Source organism: Dipodomys spectabilis, unplaced genomic scaffold (assembly GCF_019054845.1).
Source record: "Dipodomys spectabilis isolate Male_0828 unplaced genomic scaffold, ASM1905484v1 ptg000210l, whole genome shotgun sequence".
NCBI classification, from domain to species: Eukaryota; Metazoa; Chordata; class Mammalia; order Rodentia; family Heteromyidae; genus Dipodomys; species Dipodomys spectabilis.
This window is the reverse complement of record NW_024870887.1, coordinates 7,269,184-7,291,819: the sequence shown is the minus strand read 5'-3', so window position 1 is coordinate 7,291,819 and position 22,636 is coordinate 7,269,184. Positions and strand designations below refer to the sequence as shown.

At 38.4% G+C, this 22,636-nt stretch overlaps 1 pseudogene; it reads right to left on the bottom strand.

Annotated features, from left to right (window-relative positions):
• Nucleotides 1-2,963: 2,963 nt before the first annotated feature.
• LOC122122493 lies at nucleotides 2,964-22,531 on the bottom strand (annotated as a pseudogene).
• Nucleotides 22,532-22,636: the final 105 nt, after the last annotated feature.

Sequence of the window (22,636 nt, the reverse complement as noted above, 5' to 3'; positions counted from 1 at the left end):
CAAAACACTAGATTTGCAATCACTGCCTTAGCTTGGATTCAAATCTATAAGCAAAGTCAGTCAATTCATGATGATTAGGCCAAATGAAATAATAAAAATTAGATAACTAGGGATTCTGTTACTGTGCAAATTGGTAAAAGTACATATTTTGAAAATGCAAAGTGTACATTTTTGGGAACAACTAGAATCCCTTATGACAACTATGACCATTAGGGAACTCTGAATTGATTTCATTATAGAAAACTATTAAAATTGAAAGAGATTTGAAGTCCTTCAGTTTAATTCTGGTAATAAGTGCTTATTTCAGAACAAATTAAGGTAGCCATCTATACGCCAATTCTTAGAGAGATAATGCCATTTTATAAGTGTTATGCTTTTTAAAAATAACACCATACGTAACTGATTTTTTCTAACCTTTTTTTTGGGTGGGGGTGGGGGTACTACGGTTTGCACTCAAACCTTTTTTGTGTTAACTGTTTTCAGGGGACCATCTCACTTTATACCTGGCCAGCCTAGGCTGCCCTACTCTTATTTCTGCTGGTTGCTGAGCTCACAAGTATGTACCTCTGCTCCCAGAAGCTGGTTGAGATGGAATCTAATGAACTTTTCTGCACAGTTCTTGAATTGTGGTGTTCCAGTCTCCACCTTCCAAGTAGCTGAGATTATAGGCTGAGCTACCTTCTTAAGGTTTAAGTTGCGTGAGTGTGTGTGTGTGTGTGTGCGTGCGCGCGCACGCGCATGTGTGTGTGTGTGCGTGTGCACGCCAGTGCCAGCCAGTCCTGGGACTTGAACTCGGGGCCTGTGCACTGTCCCTGAGCTTTATTTTTTCTATTTGATCACTTGAACCACAGCTCTACTTCTGGCTTTTTGTAATTAATTGAAGATGTGGGTCTTACCGGCTTTCCTGCTTGGACTGGCTTTGCACCACAATCTTCAGATCTCAGCCTCAAAAGTAACTAGGATTACAGGCATGAGCCACTAGTACTCAGCTTAAGACACATTACAAAAACGTGTATTTGTTAAATACAGTTTAGGAAGCACTGAATATTTTCTGTACTGAATGTTTGAGAACAATACTGTAACTCTGCTTCTTTACTAGGGTATAGGTCAGTTCTTACCCTAGGAAGTACTACTACACATAGTCTCTGTGACAGCACAATTCAAGTAATATGCACAGTTGACTTTTATAGTAAAACATCTAGGAGTCTGTTCTATCCACACAAATAAGGTATGTCTATCAAGTGATGATACTTATTGTCTTCTGGCAGTAATTGTCAGCACCTTGCTACTTATTTAGATGGTAGTGACAGAGTACTTGGCATTTCTGTAGTATCTTCACACTTGCAGGCTATTCTTTTGTTTATTGTTAGTGATTACAAGTTAAGAAAAAACAGGATACATGTTGAGATACTTAAGAATTTAGTCTTATTGGATCTTTGGTACCTATGAAGCATCGTTTTATTATACTTTTTCATAGCAAAATTGAGCAGAAAGTACAGGAAGTCTCTCTATTACCCCTGCATAACTCCTCTACCTACCCTACTGTCAACATCTAAAAGCCAGACTGGTATCTTTGTTTCTGTCAAAGTTACACTGGCATGTCATGATAACCACAGTTCATTCTTAATGTCCTACATTCTTTGAGTTCTGGATATAGGACACATTCCGAAAAAATGATTTATTTGGTCGGTTGTGGGGTTTGAACTCCGGGCCTGGGCGCTGACCCTCAGCTCTTCAGCTCAAGGCGAGCGCTCTGCCACTTGAGCCACAGTGCCATCTCTGGTTTTCTGTTGGTTAATTGGAGATGAGAGTCTCATGGACTTAACCTGCCTGGGCTGGCTTTGAACTGTGATCCTCAGATCTCAGCCTCCCGAGTAGCTAGGATTATAGGCGTGAGCTACCAGCACTCATCATCACATTCTAAGTGTTGTTTTAAGATTGAATTTTTAATTTTTGTTTGGTACAGGTTGTTTATTTTGGCAGTACTGGGGTTTGGACTTAGGGCCTTATGCTTGCTCTACCCTTGAGCCATATTCTTCAGCCCTAAGAGTTGTTTGGGGTAACAATCTTTTATCAGATATGGTTGTGGGGTTTTTTTGGCCAATATTTCCTCCCAGTCCACGCCTTTGGTTTTTTCATTGTTGCTTTATCTCGACCTTGAGAAGTTTTCAGTTTGGACAAACACTAACGTTTCTTTTCTGGTGCTGAGGTTTGAGCCCAAGGTTTCATGCTTGCTAGATAGCACCCCGCTTGTCTTCTCTCCCTGGCCAAGCCAACTGCTCACAACAAAAGTTTTTCTTTTCATCTCTTAAGTTTTGTCAATGGCGCTTCCATACTGTATGTGTGATTCTTGTTTTGAATATGTGGCTCTTATAAAGGATTAGAAATGTGTGTACACATATGTATAGTTACATGTACATGTGTATATGATATACATTTTAGATGTAAAGTATGTAGTTAGATAAATATATTTATCTCTTACTAACCCAAATGTCTTTGTCTTTTTCCTTCCTGTGACCCTATCTTTGAAAACCTATTTTTTAAATCTTTGAAGTTCTAGCTCTGGCTTGTTTTCACATTTTTGATTATCGATCCAACTGGTTTGTGTTACATACTTAGGAATTTTAAGATTAGCTACCATCTGATAACTTATTCTTTGCCAGGTTAATCCTTGAAAGAAGCCCCAAATTATGATTATTGTTTTTTTTTTTTTATCAAATTTAAGGTTAAGTGACTGATTTATTGGCACTCTACTAATAAGTGGCTGAACCAGTACATGAATTATTATTGGTGGTGGTACTAGTTTGAACTCAAGATGGCTTTTTTTTTTCTTCATGCATTTTTAATTATTACTATAAAGGTGATATACAGAGGAGTTAGTTATATAAGTCAGATAAAGAGTACTTTTTTTTTTATTTTGGTCGGTCGTAGGGCTTGAACTCCGGGCTTGGGCTCTGTCCCTGCGCTCTTCAGCTCAAGGCTAGCACTATACTGCTTGTGCCACAGTACCACTTCCAGTTTTCTAGTGGTTTATCGGAGATAAGAGTCTCATGGACTTTCCTGCCCAGGCTGGCTTTGAACCACGATCCTCAGATCTCAGCCTCTTGAGTAGCTAGGATTACAGGCATGAGCCACTGGTGCCCGGCTAAGAATACATTTTTTTTTTTTAAAGCAATGTTACCTCTTCCCTAGCTTGCTCTCTTTCATTTTTTTCCTCCTGTCCCCAGTTCCCACTTGCAAGTTGTATTGTTTGTTTTCAACATAGTGTCTAGTAAGTAACACTGCTGCATTTGTTTACCTTTTGTCCTACCATTTCTGTGTCCACTCCTTTTAGGCTCCCAAAGACAAAAGGAAAACAAAAATAGCAACTAAGAAAAAACCTTTTGTTTCCATTTCCTTGAGTTCATTTAGATAAATACTAGTTTTCATGATCAGATGCACATCAGTGTTGCATCTGTGAATACCCTCCTCTTGTCTCACTGTGTGAATGCCTAGAGACCTGTATAATTCATCATGTCCTGTTGTTTTTTTAAAATTAAACCATCCAGTGTTTACTTGTAGATTTATAGGCATATTCTAGCTACCACAAATGAGGGAACCCAAGCAACCTGTGTTTCTCTGGGCCTGGTTCATTTCACTTAATACAGCTTTTTTCCAAGTCTTTACATTTCCTTATGAATGATTCAGTATCATTCTTTCTGATTGATGAATAGAATTCCATTGTGTATATATACCCCATTTTCTTGATCCATTCATCCATTGAGGGACATCTGGGCTGATTTCATATCCTGGCTATGGTAAGTAATGCTGCAGTGAATATGGATGTACTGGTAGCTTTATTGTAAAGCCTAATTCGTTTGCTTTCTTATTAATGGCTGGCACTCTGCCAGTTGAGCCATGCCTCCAGCATTGCTTTTTTTTCTTCTTCTGGTTAATTGGAGATGGAGCCTCAAAGATTTCTGCTTAGGCTGGCTTTGAATCTCAGTCGTAGATCTCAGCCTCCTGTTGTGGAACATCAGTGCCTAGCTCTGGTTTTCTTTTTTCTCTTTTTTTAGGCATGATCCTTAAGAGGATTCAGAGGATTTCATGTCCCTTGGTTTTATTTAATAATGCTTTGTTTAGAGTTAGTGGCATCTTATGTGTTTTTTTTGGCCAGGGCCTAGGCACTGTCCCTGAACTTCTTTTGCTCAAGGCTAGCAAGCCTCCAACGCTTGAGCCACAGCACCCCTTCTGGCTTTTTCTGTTTATATAGTACTGATGTATTGAGCCCAGTGCCTTGTGAATTCTAGGCAAACACTCTACCACTAAGCTACATCCCCAGCCCTGGTTTTCCTTTTTAAATCACATTTTTGTGAAATGAGGCAATGTAGTCTAATAAGCTTTCTGAGCACTTAGCACATGACAGACATTGTTGACTCTTTATGAACTATTTGAAATTTCTGATACTCAGCCATCATTTACAAACCTCAGCTTAGTGTGGTGTAATCTTATGCCACTTTACCATGATGAGATAGGTGTTTTTTCCAGGTTAGAAAACAATTTCAGTGGAGGAATCTTGTTTGAGGTCACTAATTTACTACAGATAGCAGTATCTTGCTTTAAAACCAGTGAGTATTTAGACCATGCAAGTCTTTTTCCTGAGTTTTTTTTTTAAAATTTGTTCTTTATAAGTTCTTTAAGCAAATCTACTTGGTATTTCCTCCTTTGCTATCTAAGAGTATGTCATTTTCTCCTTCTCATTTTCCAGCAGTACTTTCTCACTTTTTCTGGAACGAACTGTTTATTTGCTAAGAATCTTCTTGTTTCCTATCTTTCTCTAATTGACATTCCCCTCTGCATTCCTGAAGTCTGTTTTCCATGCAACCTAGCCCTTGATGATCTCCTCCTCCTCCTCCTCCTCCTCCTCCTCCTCCTCCTCCTCCTCCTCCTCCTCCTCCTCCTCTTCTTCCTCCTCCTCTTCCTCCTTTTGTTATTTTTCTCAGCTAGATTACATATTCCTAGAACCCAGCCTCCTGAGTAGTTTAGGATTACAGGAGTGAGCCACTGGTGCCTGGCTCTTTTTTTTTTTTTCTTGGTTGTGGGGCTTAAACTCTGGGCCTGGGCGATGTCCCTCAGCTCTTCAGCTCAAGGCTAGCGCTCTACCACTTGAGCCACAGTGCCACTTCCAGCTTTTTTCTGCTTATGTGGTGCTGAGGGATCAAACCCAGGGCTTCATGCATGCGCTCTACCACTGAGCCAACTTCCCAGCCCCAGAAAGTTCTATTGCAGGTTGAGCCTTATCCTGTCTTCTCTCCAGAGTTGAATTCCTGGTATTTTTTGCCTATAGACCCACTTAGTGATGCAGTCTGTGCTTGAACCACTCTCAAATTGTTCCAGCCAGCTGAGCCTGAGAGTCCCTTCCATCCTGACTAGCCCCCTGCCTCTGCCTGTGTGTTACTGGTGGGGAATTACCAAGCACTAGCTGCTTTCCACCAGTCTCTCCTTCTGGGAGAGTGCAGAGCAATCTGGCTGAGCAGTGGCTAGGGCTCTGATGGATCCTGTGTATCCTGTCCTTACAGCTCTCTATCCTAGGACCCCACTTACAGTCACATACTGCCTTCTCCTCTGCAGCTCTACCAGTGTGCTTGGCCTCAGTTCTCCTCTTCAGAATGGTTCATATGTCCCACCCAACTGGATCTTTGTGCATGAATCTGAGTTCCAGTAAAAGCAGTTTTCTGAGTCCACACTGATTCTTGGAATGGTCACTTGCTTAGCCAGTGGAGGGGAGACTGGAGGTTTGGAAACCTCTTTCTTTCTCTTTCCTTTCCTGTCTTTCTCCTCTCTCCAGCTTTCCCTCCCTCCCTCCCCCCATCCCTCCCAGGAGTCTGGAAGTTGCTGTGTAGTCCAGGCTGACCTTGAATTCACTATCACCTGTCTCTGCATCCCAAGTGCTGGGATTAAAGTATAATCTTACAACATATAATTATATGGTGGAGTTATATGTAATTAAAAATTGTTTTAAATCTATTTCCAACAGTGAATATGATTTTGTTGAGAGAAAAATAAATTTTATTTTTTTAAACTTGTCTATTTTGTGTGTGTGTGCCATACTGGGGCTTGAATTCAGGACCTTATACCCTCACTTGGATCTTTTGCTCAAGCCTGGTACTCTATCACTTGATCCACACCTCTACTTCTAGATTTTTCTGGTTAATTAGAGATAAGTGTCTCACAGATTTGTCTGTCTGCTGGCTTCAAACCTTGATCCTTAGATCTCAGCTTCCCAAGTAGCTAGGCGAGAGCCACCAGTGCCTGGCTCAGATATTTATTTCTACAATGATACACACACCAACAGATGAAATAGAATGCTGACTGATTACATGAATTCTATATTCCTTGGACCCCTCCTAGCTGGAGGCTGTACCTGAGAACCTGAACTTCTTAGTCCTGGCTCTCCCTTAGGTAAGAATTATGATTGTGCAAGTTTTACCTAGTGTTGGTAAAAGAAAGGTACTGGAAAGGAAAAGAAAGGGAAGGAGAATAGGAACCTAATTTTCTTTGGCTTGAATGCAGATTCCTTAGGATTCACTTCCATCTTTGTGCAAAGACTTTTTTCATTTTCCCTTTTTAATCTTTAAAATCCATTATGTATATCCGTGTCCTAATTTTTGGTGACTTATAAATAATATGGTCAATGTTTCTGCCAAGCTTTTGGGAACATTACAAACTCTTGTCTGTGTGGCTTGGTTCAAAAAAATTGACAAGTCTTTGAAATGACTGAACAAGGTGACCCGAAGCTAACCCAGAGGCAAGTGATGTGCCTTGATTTTATATATATTTATATCTTTTTGATTGCATATTTTTTATTCAGTATGAAATGTTTGTTTTTGAGTATAGCTGATTTTTAAAAAAAATTAATGTCAGAATGAGCTTTAAGGATTCTTTCATCAGAGTTGCCTTTGGTGCTCAATAAAATTATAGGTCCCTAAGCTCAATACCATTGTCAAAGTCATACTTCTCTGAGAATGGCCTAGGAATCCCAACTTTCAGCAGTTTTCATTTATGAATTTGCACATTAAAATTAGACCACTACTGAAATATTTACAAAATGTATGGAGTTGAGGGTAGGATAAAACAAATGCTTCTTTCTTAGATATTAGGTGTCCTAGTTATGACTAGTTTTGAGACAGAACTTTCTTATTTGGAACAGATGATACGTTAATGATATAAATCTGATTTTGTGTAAAAAGAGGTGATATTTTTAATACAAAATATCAAACATTGTCGGCAGTATTAGCCCTTGACATTGAATCAAGGGCTTGTGCAATACTTCAGGCTGTCATATTTTCTACCCTTACAAACAGTCTTGAAGGATGGCTGTGCAAATGCTAGTGGAGTTTTAGGGTGAAAGCTCCAGCATATTCTGCTCAATTATTTGTCCCCAATAAGTAAATTAAGGATACAGTTGTGGTGAAAAGCAGAGAAAGGAGATTTGTTCAACATGCCCTGGCAAGAGAAACAGATAAAGAGGTTTGGCGATACTAAATCTGTCTGCAAGGGGCTCACAGTAATTAAGGGACACAGAGGAGGGGATTGCGATGTACACAGCTGACAGAATAGGTAGTTTGGGTCAGGCCAGTGGTCAGAGGATTAGTTAGCTAGGTTTTGATTTTTGCAAATAGTCCTAAAGAGGTTATTACTGTTTCTTTGGGGGTAGTTTCTAACCATTATCATAAAAATGCTTATCAATCAGTCCTAACATCTCCAGAATTCGAGGTGACTGTAGTAGGGAGAGATACAGGAAGAAAGAATTCAAGGGGTAAGAGTAAAGTCAGACAAACTGAGTTAGGTCTGTGACTAGTGCTGACCATGAAGTCATCATTCCATTTGTATGAGAGGTTAGAAACTCAAGATAATTTCCTTCTGTAACTACTTTCCATGGATGGGGGGAGGCATCGTAGAAATCTTGGAATGAAGACCTTGACAGGGTCAGAAAACTTTGTTGCCTGTACCTTCAGCCTTGAAAGGAGCTGAGAAAAGTTAAGTATTGCTGGTTTTAGACACACAGTCCTTGAGTGGTTAACATACCTAATACTGAGTAAAGCAGATGTCTGACCCAAAGTTTTAAGGCCAAGGAAATAGATGCAAAAAGAAGGTAGAGATGATAGGCTTTTATCCTCCCTTAAATTGTGGACCTAAATAAGTGTTTTTTGTTTTGTTTTGTTTTTTTACTGTTTTAACAAAAGTAGTTTTTAAGTGTTTGTTATACAAACTTGTACAAGTGAGTATATGTAAATCAATTTAACCATCAGATAACACTAGCCTACTTGATTTCTTTAAAATTAGTGATTGAGTGCTCAGCTTCAGAATCATGCAGATCTACCTTGAATTCTAGTTTTTCCAAAAGTAAAGTTTGACTAAACTCTTAGTCTCTTTTCCCTTATTAATGAAAGTGAAGAGAATAAAGTGTTTTTCTTAGTTGATGGAGATAAATGATATATTTAAAGTGCCTAACAGTATTATACATATAAGTTCTCAGTAAGTGTTCACTGTTACTAAACTATATAAACTATACCTTAACAGACAAGGAAGGAAGGAAGGAATAAAAGAAGGAATAAAAGCAAGCAAGGAAGGAAGGAAAGAAGGAAGGAAGGAAATAAGGTAATACACTAGGTGTCAGCATTGTGCTTCAAATAAAGTGCATAAAATGTCTACTCTGATTTTATTTAGAGGGTATCCAAGATGAGCTGGCTTAGAATAGAAAGTACCTAAGCAGCTGGGAATGTCAGAATCCTAAAACTTCAAAAGAAGAATAAAGCAATGTACTGGTTTATGCCATTCTACAGATTATCTTTCAATATGGCTATCCGTTGGAAGTAAGGGAGCTGCCTACTCCACTGGCTTTGTTATCCTCATAAACTCAGCATGTCTAGGATGTCAGCATTATTCTCAACCCTAAGCTCTAAGTCTTAGAATCTTTTTCCATAAAGAATTGACTGAATCACGTATTTAGTACTTCCTGGCCACATAGGTGATGATGTTAATACCCATTTAACCACAATGTTATTAGAAAAAAGTACATTAAAAAACTTCATTGAAATCTAAGACATTCTGTAAAACATAATAAGAGAAAAGTGAAGAAGGGGGATGATTTAGTTGCTCTGGCCTGGCTGCTGGTGGCTCACGCTTGTACTACTACTAGCTACTCACAAAACTGAGATCTGAGCATCGTGATTCAGAGCCAGTCTGGGCAGGAAATTCTGTGAGACTCTTATCTCCAGTTAACCACCAAAAAGGCAAAAGTGGAGGTGTGGCTTAGTGGTACAGTGCTACCCTAGAGTAAAAAAATATGAGGGACAGTGCCCAGGCCCTGAGTTCAAGCACCAGTATTATTGGCACAGAAAAAAATAATTTAATTGTCCTGAAGCTTCAGCTTGGGTCTTTACCACTTGAACCATACCACCATCCTCAAATCACAATTTTTTTGGAAAAGAACATGACCTTGCATAAAACTTAGAGTGAATGGATTGAGGTTATTTAAATGCTTTCTTCCCGATAGAATTAACCTGTGGTGTAGTAAACAGTCCAGTGCGTTGCAGAGCGTACACTCACCTCCATAGGCAAGTAGAGCAACAAGAGAAAGCCTTCAAAGTCCTCAGCATAGACTGCCAGTCATTTAGTTAAGCTGAATACTTGATCTAACTGCAATGTAGTATAGCATCTCTTTATTTTTGTGCCAGTACTAGGGCTTGAAACAAAGGCCTTGCACTCACCTTTAGCTTTTTCACTCAAGGCTGGTGTGCTACCACTTGAGCCACACCTTCACTTGTGGCTTTTTGCTGGTTAGTTAGAGATAAGTCTTTGGATTCTGCTAATGCTGAATTTGTTCTTAGTTCTCAATCTCCTGATTAGCTAGGATTATAGGCCTGCTCTACCAGTGTCTGGCCAGCATTCCTTTTGTATAGACCTTTGATTTTTTTCAAGAGTCTTCTCACTGTGTTGCCTGTGAAGAAAGATAACGTCTCTATTGCATTCACTAAGAATCCATTATATACTAGACATTAAGGATGGAGGATAACAGTCTAGAACAACTGGTTTAGAATAATTTTGGCAGATCCTTTTAAGGTTCAAGTTACAAGGGTTTAATTATAAGTCTGTCCAAGAACTGAAAGGGTTTTCATTCTTTTTTTAAAGTTTGACTTCAGTGATAATAGTAGTAACTGCTCTCTAAATGAACACTGAGGGTGTCAGAAAAATGTTAGTTTGTATGATGTCTTTCTGGGTTGCGTCTATGAAAAAAAATCTCTAAAGTTAGGACAAGACCTTTATAGGCAACTAAGACTACCTTCTAATATTTACTCCATCACTTAAAAATTTTTCCCTTGAAGATTTCATTTCGCTGTCCTTAACCTTTAGTGTTGAGATAGCAAGTTCTGGCAGCCAGAGGAAATGGGAAGGACTTCAAGGACTTTGTCTCATCATCAGTTCTCTTCCTTTCTCAGCCAAGACCTCAAAGCTTCAGAGGGAATGAAAAGTACTTCTTATTCTCAAAAAGGCATGGAATCCTTAGATCACCTAATCACTATGCATAAGACTGGAATCAATAAATAGAATAAATCAAGAGGTAAGGCTTAAAGTTGCCAAGTCACCTAAAAGAAAATTATGCTGTTAACATTTTATAAATCTCTTAAAGAGGAGAAACGATGAAAAGTATGTGTCATTATAGGAATTGGATTTGCATGACTTTCTACTCTTCAAATATGGAAATGAAACAACTTTGTTCTTAATATTATGAGTTATTAGTATTTATTTTTGTAATGGTATCAAGGGCTTGAACTCAGGGATTTGGTCTGTCATTGGACTTTCTTGATCATGGCTGGCATTCTACCATTTGAGCCAATCTCTGGTCTGAGTGATTACTGATTTCAGATGGCATTTGCACTGGAATAAGAAAAAGATAATTCTGCGGGGCTGGGAAGGTGGCTCAGTGGTAGAGCACTTGCCTTGCATGCTTGAGGCCCTGGGTTCAATTCCTTAGCACCACATAAGCAAAAAGAAAAAAACCGGAAGTGGTGCTGTGGCTCAAGTGATAGAGCGCTAGCCTTGAGCTGAAGAGCTGAGGGACAGCTCCCAGGCCCAGAGTTCAGGCCCCACAACTAGACCTCCCCCCCCCAAAAAAAAAGAAAAAGATAATTCTGAAGCATTTAACTTTTTTTGGTTGTTGTTGCTGGTCTTAGGGCTTGAACAGCCTGAGTGATGTCCTTTGTGCTCGAGGCTAGTGCTCTACCACTTGAGTCACATCTCCACTTCCAGCTTTTTTAGTGATTAATTGAAGAGTCTCATGGACTTTCCTGCCTAGGCTGGATTTGAACCATGATCCTCAGATCATAGCCTTCTGAGTAGCTAGGATTACAGGTATAAGCCACCAGTGCCTGGAACATTTAACTTTTTAAACACCAAAATCTAGATTTTTCTTTTTTTCTTTTTTAAATAAGAGAACATATTCTCAAAATCTTCAACTTTGTAGAGTGATTGCCTGCCTGCCTCCCTCCCTCCCTTCCTGCCTCCTTCACTTCTTCCTCCTCTTTCTCTTTTTCATTTTTCTCCTCTTGCCTCCTAAGTGCTGACATTATGGGCATGGTGGTGAATGCTGTGGCTTGACTTTTAATTTCTGTTTTGGTGGTACTGGCTCAGAAATTAATTACATCTCTCATATTTAATTCCTAACACAAAAGCACTGATTAAGAAATGAAAAGTCAGCTGAGCATTGTGTCTCATGCCTATAACCTACCTGCTTGGAAAGAGAAATAAGAAGGATTACAACTTCAGCCCAGACCAAAATTTGTAACTTTACCAAGATCCTATCTCAATTAAAAAAAACAAACAGCTAGATGTGTGCGAGGCATGAGTCTAGGATATTCTATTTGCCAGGCAGGGTCTCTACCATTTGAGCCAAGTCCTTAGCCCTTCTGCTTTAGTTAATTTGAAATAGGTCTGGTGCTTTTGCCTGGGCTGGCTGTACCTACTTATGATTCCTACATGCATACATTGCTGGGATGACAAGTGTGTACTAGCACACATCTAGCAGTTATTTTTTTTTAAATTGAAATAGGATCTTGGTAACTTTGTAAATTTTGGTCTGGGCTGGCCTCAAGTTGTAATCCTTCTGATTTCTCTTTCCAAGTAGGTGGGTTATAGGCATGAGACACAATGCTCAGCTGACTTTTCATTTCTTAATCAGTGCTTTTGTGTTAGGAATTAAATATGAGAGATGTAACTAATTTCTCCTTTTAGTTATCATCCTTTACTTAGTTTTGTGAAAGTAATCCATCACATAAATACCATTTAAAAGTAGAAAGAGGATCTCATTTATGTAGCACTCTACAAAGTGATTTTTGCAATTCTATGAATTAGGCGGCAAGACATGGCCATTCATTATGTTCATTATGGCCATTTGTTATTCATTATGTTCATTCATCGATATTTATTAATACCTTAGTCTGAGACAGCATTGTGGATACATGGTGAACTAAACACACTCTGTTCTCTTGGTGATTACCAGTGGAGAAAACAAAATAATCAAACAAATATAGACATCTATCAATTTTTTGAATAAAAGATCAGCTACGTAAAAGGGAGAGCAAATATGAGAAGTTTGTATGGCAGCTACTTTATATAGAGTGACTAGGGGAAACCCTTGATGAGGAGAGGATTCCAAAAGAAGAATATTCTGTACAGAGAAAATAGCAATTCCAGAGGCCTGGAGAAGGGAATTCTTCTTGGGGTACTCAAGAACTATAATAAGGTATTGGAGGTATGGCTCAGGTTGTAGAGTACTTCTTTAGCAAGCCAGGAGCTCTAGGTTCAAACCCTAGTTTCACAAAACTGAACAACAAATAAAAAACTAAGCCAAACAAACCTCTTTATAATAAGGAGAACAATATGTCCAGAGTGAGACTAGCAAGGGGAATAATGATAAAAGATGGTGGCGCTGGTAGCTCAGGCCTGTAATCCTAGATACTCAGGAGGCTGAGATCTGAGGATCATAGTTCAAAACCAGCCTGGGCAGGAAAGTCTGTGAGACTCTTTATCTCCAATTAACCACCAAAAAACAGGAAGTGGTGCTGTGGCTCAAGTGATAAGAGTGCTCACCTTGAGCTGAAGAGCTGAGGGACAGCACCTAGGCCCAGACTGCAAGCCCCATGACAGACAAAAAAGAAAGAAAGAAAGAAAGAAAGAAAAAGATATTCTGGATAGTTATCCTTGTCAGATGAATATCTAGCAAATGTTTTCTCATTCTGTGAAAAGAAGCAATGAGTTTACTGATCTGTTTGCTATCATTTAGTTAAATAACAGAACTGAATTCAAACTTAGGTCTTCTAATTCCAAATCTTATTCTAAAAAATAAATTTCCTTCAGTGACATAATCAATAGTAATAGCTGTGCTGTCAATTCCTACTGGGTCAATTTTAATTCAAAGCACCCAGGTAACTGAAGAGTATTAGAAACAATGTTAATCTGCTTGATCTCTTCTGGTGTCAGTAAAAATCTCTTGGGCAAGGTCAAGAGTGCTCACTTCTCTTAGTTTAAAATTTCCTTCTTGAAAGATTTTGCTCATCTGACCTTGATCTTGAGAATTGAGATATCAAGTTCTGGTAGCAGAGAACAGAGGTGAAACAGTAAAAATTAAAAACTTACAAGAACTGAGATATTTGGGCTGACTATATACATATGTGTACACAATCACATTACGAGTATCTACCTGATATTTATATGTATTTATAAACATGCACATGTATACATGTACATATGTTCCATGTGGGGGAAACTATTATTTATTATTATTATTATTATTGTCTGTCCTGGGCTTGAACTCATGGTCTAGGTGCTTCCTCTGAACTTTTTTGTTCAAGGCTAGTGTTCTACCACTGGAGTTACTGCTTCACTTCTGGCTTTTGGGTGGCTAATTGGGGATGAGGGTCACAGAATTTCCTATCTGGCTGGCTTCAAACCACAACCCTCAGTTCTCAGATTCTTTTATTTATTTATATTTTGTTGGTCGTGGGGGTTGAACTCAGGATTTAGGTGCTATTCCTGAGCTCTTTTGCTCAAGACTAGTGTTCTACCCCTTTGAGCCACAGCACCACTTTCAGTTTTCTGGTGGTTAATTGGAGATGAGTCTCACTGACTTTCCTTCACTGGCTGGCTTTGAACTGTGATCCTCACATCTCAGCCTCCTGAGTAGCTAGGATGACAAGTGTGAGCCAGAAGCACCCAGCTTAGTTCTCTTTATTTTTGTTGTAAAGGTGATGTACAGAGGGCTTACAGTTAAGTAAGTCAGGTAATGCGTACATTTCTTTTTGAACAGTGCCACTTCTTTATTTTCTCCCAGTTTTTTACCTCACAATCCCCCTCCTCCACAAGTTATATAATTCATTCTCAAAGTTCTCAGCTTCTTGAGCGACTAGGGTTATAGGCATGAATTGCCAGAACCTGGCATTAGAAGTCTTCTTTTTTCTTACTTTTTTTTTGGCAGTGCTGGAAATTGAACCCAGAACATTGGACATGGCACACAAGTACTCTATATCACTGAAGCAGTCTCAGTCATCATTATTATTTTATTACTTATTATTATTATTGTATTATTATTATTATATTTGTTTGTACAAAGGGGTTTATGAGCAGAGTATATCTTGATCAATGTCATCCCTTTCATCATTATCCCCCAGCTCTCCCAAATATTGGGGAAAATTTTCGTTGCCAAGAAAAGTTACTCGTAGGAGTAAATATAAATAATGACACAGACACCGATAACCATAACACAAATTAGTATTTATTTTGATAGAACCCATTCAGTAAAGTTCATATTGTAATCATGTGCTAAATCAGGTCATAGTGGGTAGCATTTTTCCCTTGGAAAAACAGTATTATTGCGTATTGATGAATTAATACTTCACTTGGATTCAATATCAAACTACTCTGTCTGCATACTTCTATGAGACCTAGCATTTTTTATTACAGTTGCTATGTTTTGGAGCTTGCTATGTAAATCAAAGACTGTGTGAAGACACCACAGTGATTAGATTCAGACTATGTACGTGTGTGTGTGTGTGTGTGTGTGTGTGTGTGTATGTCAGTCCTGAGGCTTAAACTCAGGGCATTGGAACTGCCCCTGGGCTTTTGTTCTCAAGGCTAGTGCTCTACCACTTTGAATCACAGCACTATTTCTGACTTATTTTGGGTAGTTAATTGGAGGTAAGACTTTCACAGACTTTTCTGCTTGGGCTTGCTTTGAACCACAGTCCTTAGATTTTTTTAGCATCCTGAATAGCTAGGATTACAGGCCTTTGATACCTGGCAAGGCTGTGTAGTTTTGACATCCCGCTGTCCACTTTGTACTTCTTAGTACTTAGTGATCTTCGGCAACTTTCAGTTTCCTCACTGGTAAGTTGGGCTTAATATTAGTATCCGATACTAGATTGGTGTAGTAGCTCAAGCCTTGTAATCATAGCTACTTGGGAAATGGAGATTGGAGGATCATGGTTTGAGGCCAGCCCAGGCATAGAAGTTCTTGAGATTCCATCTCAAAGGGCTAGGTATGGCATGGCAGGCCAGTCATTCCCGGTGGCGTAAGGAAGCACAGGCCAGATTGGGCATCAAGTAGGATCTTGCTTTGAAAATAACCAAGGCAAAAGGTGTGGCTCAAGTGGCAAAGTGCCTGCCTTACACACTTGAGGCCCTGAGTTTGATCCCCAGTGCCACCCTCAGCTCCATTGCAGCCGCAAGAAACAGATATGTAAACCAGTGGCGTATAAGATCCAGAAATCGACTTACAAAGCTAAAGTTACCTTTAACAAAAGTGCTAAAAAACACATTGAGTATAGGATAACCTTTCAAACAAATGGTGTTGGAAAACTACATATTCACCTAGAAAACTGAAACTAGATTCCTGTCTCTCATCCTGTACAAAGATCAATTAAAAAATTGACCTTTATGTAATGTCAGAAACTTTGAAGCTATTGCAGGAAAAGAAAGAAAAACACTTCAAGATAGAGACTTTCTAAATAGAATTTTCTGAATAGAATTCTAATTTAAGCTGTTTTTTTCTCTCTTCATTTTCTATGCCTTTAAGTTTCTTTCAGGATGTCTTTTACATTTACCATGTACATACATACAACAATACATGTACATATACACATATACACACAGAAGATCTAGATTCTGGTGTATATACACACATTTGAGTAATTTAAGTCACAAAAATCTTTGGCAAGATCTAGAGTATATAAACACAACACAATGTCTGGACACACAAGACTTAACAATAAGGAAACAGATGAATTAAATTGGACAAATTTCAGTCCATATATATATTAGATATAGGATAAATATATGAAAAGATGCTCAATATTAGAACTAACTAGAAAAATTCAAATTAAAAACTTTAATGCCACACCCTCACACAACTAATTGAAATCAAGAAAATTAAAAAAAAAACATTAGTCTTTCTAGTTAGTGGGACTGTGGAGGAACTAGAGCTCTTGTATCTTTCTGGTGAAAATATTAAAAGGTTTAATCATTTTGGAAAATAGCTTGGTAGTTACTTAAAATACACACCTATAACATGATGTAGTCATTACACTCTCAACTATTTATCTGACAGAAGAATATATAGATCTATTTACAGATTTTTAAGTAGATAAAGGAGTTTTATTATGTAGCATGAGTATTCTGAAGGAAGAAGAAAGGTAGTGTTTTCAACCCATCCATACAGTTTCACCTGAGCAACCCAAATTCCCATTAACAGGTAAGTGGGTAAACAGATTACCATATGCATGGGATACAATGCCTATCATCAAGAATGAGCCTGATGTGTTGAATTAAAGAACCCAGTCTAAAAGAGTAAATACTGTATGATTCCCTTTACTGGAAACTCTAGAAAATGCAAACAAATCTATAGTGACAAAAGGACAAATTTTGGGAGGGCCAGGTGAGAGGGAATAGAGGTGTGACTGAGAGTGAAGCATTGCAAAGGGACATGAGGAAATTTTTGGCAGGAATCCATCGATTTGCTATTGGTTATGTTGGTGGTTCATGGGTTTATACATATGCTAACACATCAGATTGCAAATATGTATAGTTGTTTTTGTGCCAGTACTGAACTTGAACATGGGCCTGGGTACTATTTCTGAGCTCTTTTGCTTGAGCTCCACTTCTGGATTTTTGTGGTTAATTGGAGATAAGACTCATAGACGTTTCCTGGGATGGCTTTGAACTGTGATCCTCAGATTTCAGCCTCTTTAATAGCTAGGATTACATGTGTGAGTCACAAACACTTGGCTGTAAAGTTATTATTACTATTATTTTTTTGTCTGCTGTGGGGCCTGAACTCTGGGCCTGGGCACTGTCCTTCAGCTCTTCAGCTCAAGGCTAGCACTCTACCACTTGAGCCACAGCACCACTTCCAGCTCTTTTTGCTTATGTGGTGCTGAGGAATCGAACCCAGGGCCTCATACATCCAAGGCAAGCACTCTACCCCTGAGCTACCTTCCCAGCCCTGTGAAGTTATTTATAGCAATTATATTTCAATGATTTATTTTTTTAAAAAAAGGATATAGTTGCAATGTGTTTCAGGTGTGGGTGGGCACTTCAACTGGGCAAGTCCATCTCAGTATTGGAAATAAAGTTTTGGAATTTTGGGGAAAAGCTAGGGTAAAAGAGTAAACTGTTGTCTTTACTCTGTTCCCTCATTTCCTTTTTTTAATATTCTAGCCATAAACATTAGAGATGGCAATACTATTTAGTAGAGTTGAAGGTGTAAGAAAGGCAGATTGCTTGGATGTGGTAAATGTTTAAGGGATATTGAAGAATACAAGAAACTAGTAACGAAAGAAGGGTTAGCATGTAGGAAAAGAATTAGTAGAAGGGAATGCCATACAATTCAAAGAAGAGTTTTAAAAAGAGCAGATGGTTATTAGAGTCAAATGTTACAGAGTTTCATTTAACATCTTCAGTAACATTAACTACACAATCCAATTATTGAGCACTCCATTCCCATCCACCATTTGAATTAACTGAGATGTTATAACACAATACCATTTGTATTTGTTTAGCTTTTCCATGGAAAGAATTTCCTCTGAAAATAGGCTTATCCATTTTTCTGGAAAAGTAATTTGGAGTTTTAAAATTACCTTTAATTTTTTAAAAGCAGATAGCCAAGGTGTTTTAAGTGTTTTCATATAGAGAAAGCAAATCACAGATATGTCTAGAAATCTTCAATAGACTCAATATGCCTAGTTTAGCTTTGCTTTCCTAAAAGCAAATTTGTCTTCTTAGCAAAACTTTTATATTGGGCACTGAGTTATCTAGATCTGTCTTATGTTGTTAGATTGAGCTTTTCATTAGGATCATATGAGCATACCTAATGAGTTCTAGAACATTCTGAGTTCTAGGGCTATTTATATTTTTGTATTTGGGTTTGGAAATGATATATTTCAACTGTAGGTATATTTGATGAATTAAAAATATTTGATTACTTGGTGAAACTGTCAAGCTAGTCTTCAGGAAATTAGAAATGAATGGCTATAAAATAAAATTGATAATCAATACTAGTAGTAATATAATAAATAGCAGGAAAAAAAGGTGTAGGTGATAGATTCAAACTCTCACCAGTTAATGAATGTACTGATTCACCTAACAGCATTTTTGAAGCTACTTGTTGACTAATGAAGTGCATTGTGCTTTTTGCTTAGCACTGTCTCTTCCTGTGTAGCATGGGTTCAAGTACCTCTTTTGTGGGATATAGATAAACCAGCCAACCACAGGGGCCATGCCAATGACCTGTTGTTCCTGGTGGTGGTGTGCTATGCTATTTAAAGACAAAAAGTAAAAAACTAAACCTCAAACTGATATCCATAGTAGATGGGAGCTATTTCACAAGTGCAACCCTTTAGTCTGCTCAACAAAGCAAACATTGTTTGCTTTGAATCTGCATATTTGTTTTTAATAGTTTGGACCACATGAAATTCTAAGAGCCTATAAAAAGGTGTTGAAATTTATCCCTCTTCCCAATGTTTGGTGTAAACATACACAAGAAATAAACATGAATTGACCAAACAAAACCCCAACTCAAATCACTATGCATACAAAAATACAACATTCTCTAATAATCAGTCTGTAAGATGTCAGACAGACCCATGTTCTGGTTTCTGTTTTGACTGATGAACTGTGTGGGTTTGGAGAGATTGTTAGTTCCTCTGAGCCTCTGCTGCTCTGAGAGAGGGATTCTAATTCTTACCTTAGCAGTAGAGATCTGGTGAGAGTTCCTGGTTAGCATGATACATATGTTAACAGTTAGTTCTCTCTCTCCCCTGGGGAATAACCAGAGCTCACAGTTTAGGGTGCAGGTGGACAGTTTGCCCCATCTGCTTGGTACTCTCTTTTGGAGTATGAAGGAGACAGGCTTTCCTTTTGATGTCTGGTTTTGTTCCTGCTATCCTATATCACTGGCCATGTTTCCACAAGACTACTGGCCAAGTCAGACTGTAGCATTCTGCTATTACAGCTGAGCTAGTAAGAGGTGAACTGGTAAAATTATGTGGGGAGCTCAGAGCTGCTGTTTGCAAACTGAGCAAAGAAGCTGTCGTTGGTCCATCCAGCTTTATCTCCATGGTGTTTCCCTTAATTTTTCAGGTGGGCTACACTCTTGTCAAGGGAGGGGTGATCTCTGGATTCAGCACTCATACCTGATTCCAAGACGAGGCACTTCTGATTTGGCTTTCAGCATTCCTTGTGGATATGTAGAAGTATACATTAGCTCCAAGCAATAATAACCCGACTTGTGACATGTATTATAAGCTTGTTACATGCCACATGCTCTATGTCTGTGAACTCATTGAATTCTCTCCATGCCCTGAAGCTCCTGAAAGATTCTACTTTACAGATGAGAAAACTGAGGTGTAAGGTACTGAGACATGTACAGTCACACAATCATAGTAGTATCAAAGCCTAGACATATTTTATTTAAGACCTATTAATAGTTCATCTCTCAATTTTATTTACCATTTCTTCCTTCACCATCCTCTCAATCCCCAAACCATTCTAATCCAGGACAAGTACTAGGATTTTTTTCCCATGTGAATCCTGAGATGTGACCTCTCTTTCTGTTATTATCTCATCCCTAAGATGTCACTGAAGGGACTTTGCCAGCTGGGAAAAGATGCAAAAGACCCCATAGCAATATTGAGGACAATTTGTGCTCATAAAACGGATGCTTAAAAACAGTTATGTGTTACTGAGGGAATGAAGTAACAAAAAATTGAGGCTGATTTTTGCAATGAAACTAATGGAGCTGCATTAATTATCTGTGAACCTTATTCTGAAGTGGTCCTTAGTTTTGAATTCCAAAGGAGGCAAGAGGAACACAGGATACGATGTTCTTTAAGGTGAATGATCCAGTCTCACTGGAGCCATTATGATGCTGAGTTATTTTTATGTTTTTACTCTTTAAAAGGCTCTTATAAGCCCACAGAGCAGAACAATCTGGTCCATCACTGCACACCAGAATAAAATAAAAAGTGTGACACCTTTTTTAAAAGCAAAAAAAAAAAAAAAGCAAGATTTTCTTTAAAAGTGAAAAATAAAAGTCAATGAGGGAATAGGATGAGACATAGGGTATAATAGACACTTCAGAGATGGGACTCAGTGTGAATGAAATCTACATTATCTTTTACTTGCATACAAAGGCCTAAGATTGGGTTTTCTAATCTGCTAGGAAAGACTTTCCTTTTTATTCTCATCAGGGCTCAGTGATTGGTACATGACATTTCTCTTTCCAGTCTGAGTGGATGTAGAAGCTTAGGTGAACATGAATTATCTACAGAGCTGCTGGCATAATTCAATAATAAGCTTTGGTCTCATTTCAACAAATCTTACATAACAAAAATATTTTGGACTTAAAGTAGCTTTTTAATTTCAAGCAGTATTCAACACGAAAAAGTTTTATTTCACTGTATTTGATGTTGGTATAATTTGTGGAGGGAAAGGGAAAAACAAATCGTTTAAATAGGGATACAGGTGGACCCATTGCAACAATGAGATGTACAAGGCGTTAGGTCGAAAATGAACTTTACAACTTTGGTGGTGGGGGAGGAGGGTTGGGTGGGTGGGGGGGCTGGGGGAGGATGGGATGGGAAGGGGAAACAAAGGAGGAGGCTACAATGCTTGATAAGAAATGTAATCATTATCTTGCCCATGTAATTGTAACCCCTCTGTACAGTATTTTCAAAATAAAAAAAAAAGAAAAAGTTTTATTGCCTTCAACTTTATTTGTTGTTCTAGGTGCTCAAAACATATTTATTCTGAGAGACAGATCATTTTTGTGACAATAATTAACTCTCAATGGGCAAACTGAGGTCCATGTTACAACACGAACTTTTTTTTCCCCTGTAAATTGTAATTTTTTGTTGGAAAACAAATATACAACTTGGAATGGATTGAGGCAAATTGTGCCATAAGCAGATTTTCTTTAGGTGGCTAAAACAAAGTTTAAAAAGCAAGTAACATTAAAAGAAAATGTTCTGGTACAAGACCAACAGTACAAAAAATAGTGTATGAGTACCTGGATAATACACCCGTTTTGCAATAGTGCAACTTTTAAGTACATATTGTTGACTGTCCATAGACCATGCAGAGTTACAACTCCACACTTCAACAACGACATGCTGACAGTTCCTAAAAGAAAACTACTTAAAAAAGGCATAAACCAGATGTTCCCTCATTTGACCAACTCCATCTAAGTTTAGATGTGCAGAAGGGCTTAGATATATCCAGAGTAAGACACATGCAACATGTTACTTGATCAATTTTCTAAAATAAGGTTTCAGGACAATGGCAGTAAGATAAGGGAAGAAAACATGGAGGAATGAAATCCTAATAACTATACATGCATATTTTTTGACAGTAGGGGAAACCTTTTATACATAAGTTACAAACAAAAGGCAAATAAACAATTTTGTACAAGAAATTGAACACATTCTGTACAATATCTTCACTTTGCTGTCATCATTTGTACAAACTCTTCATAGTTTACTTGACCATCACCATCAATATCTGCTTCCCTGATCATTTCATCAACCTCTTCATCTGTTCACTTCTCCCCCAGGTTTGCCGTCACATGGTGAAGCTCTGCTCCACTAATAGAACCATTGCCATCCATATCAAACACACGGGATGCTTCTCTAAGTTCTTCTTCACTGTCGGTGTCTTTCATTTTTCTTGTCATCATTGTCAGAAATTCACAAGTCAATTGTGCCATTACCATGGGCATCTACTTCATTAATCATGTCCTGTAACTCTGCTTCTGTGGGATTCTGCCCAAGAGACCTCATTACGGTTCCCAGTTCCTTTGTTCTTATAGTTACATCACCATCCTTGTCCAATAGTGAAAAAGGTTCTTTGAATTCTGCAGTCTGCTCTTCAGTCAGTTGATCAGCCATGCTGCAAGCGCTATCGGTTCCCAAGACGCGACTACACAACCACTCGGCTCGCTCCGATCAGAGTCAACATGAACTTTTTTTTCCCCTGGGGACTGAACTCAGGACCTAGTCATTGTCCCTAAGCTTCTTTTGCTCAAGGCTAGCACTCTACTACTTGAGCC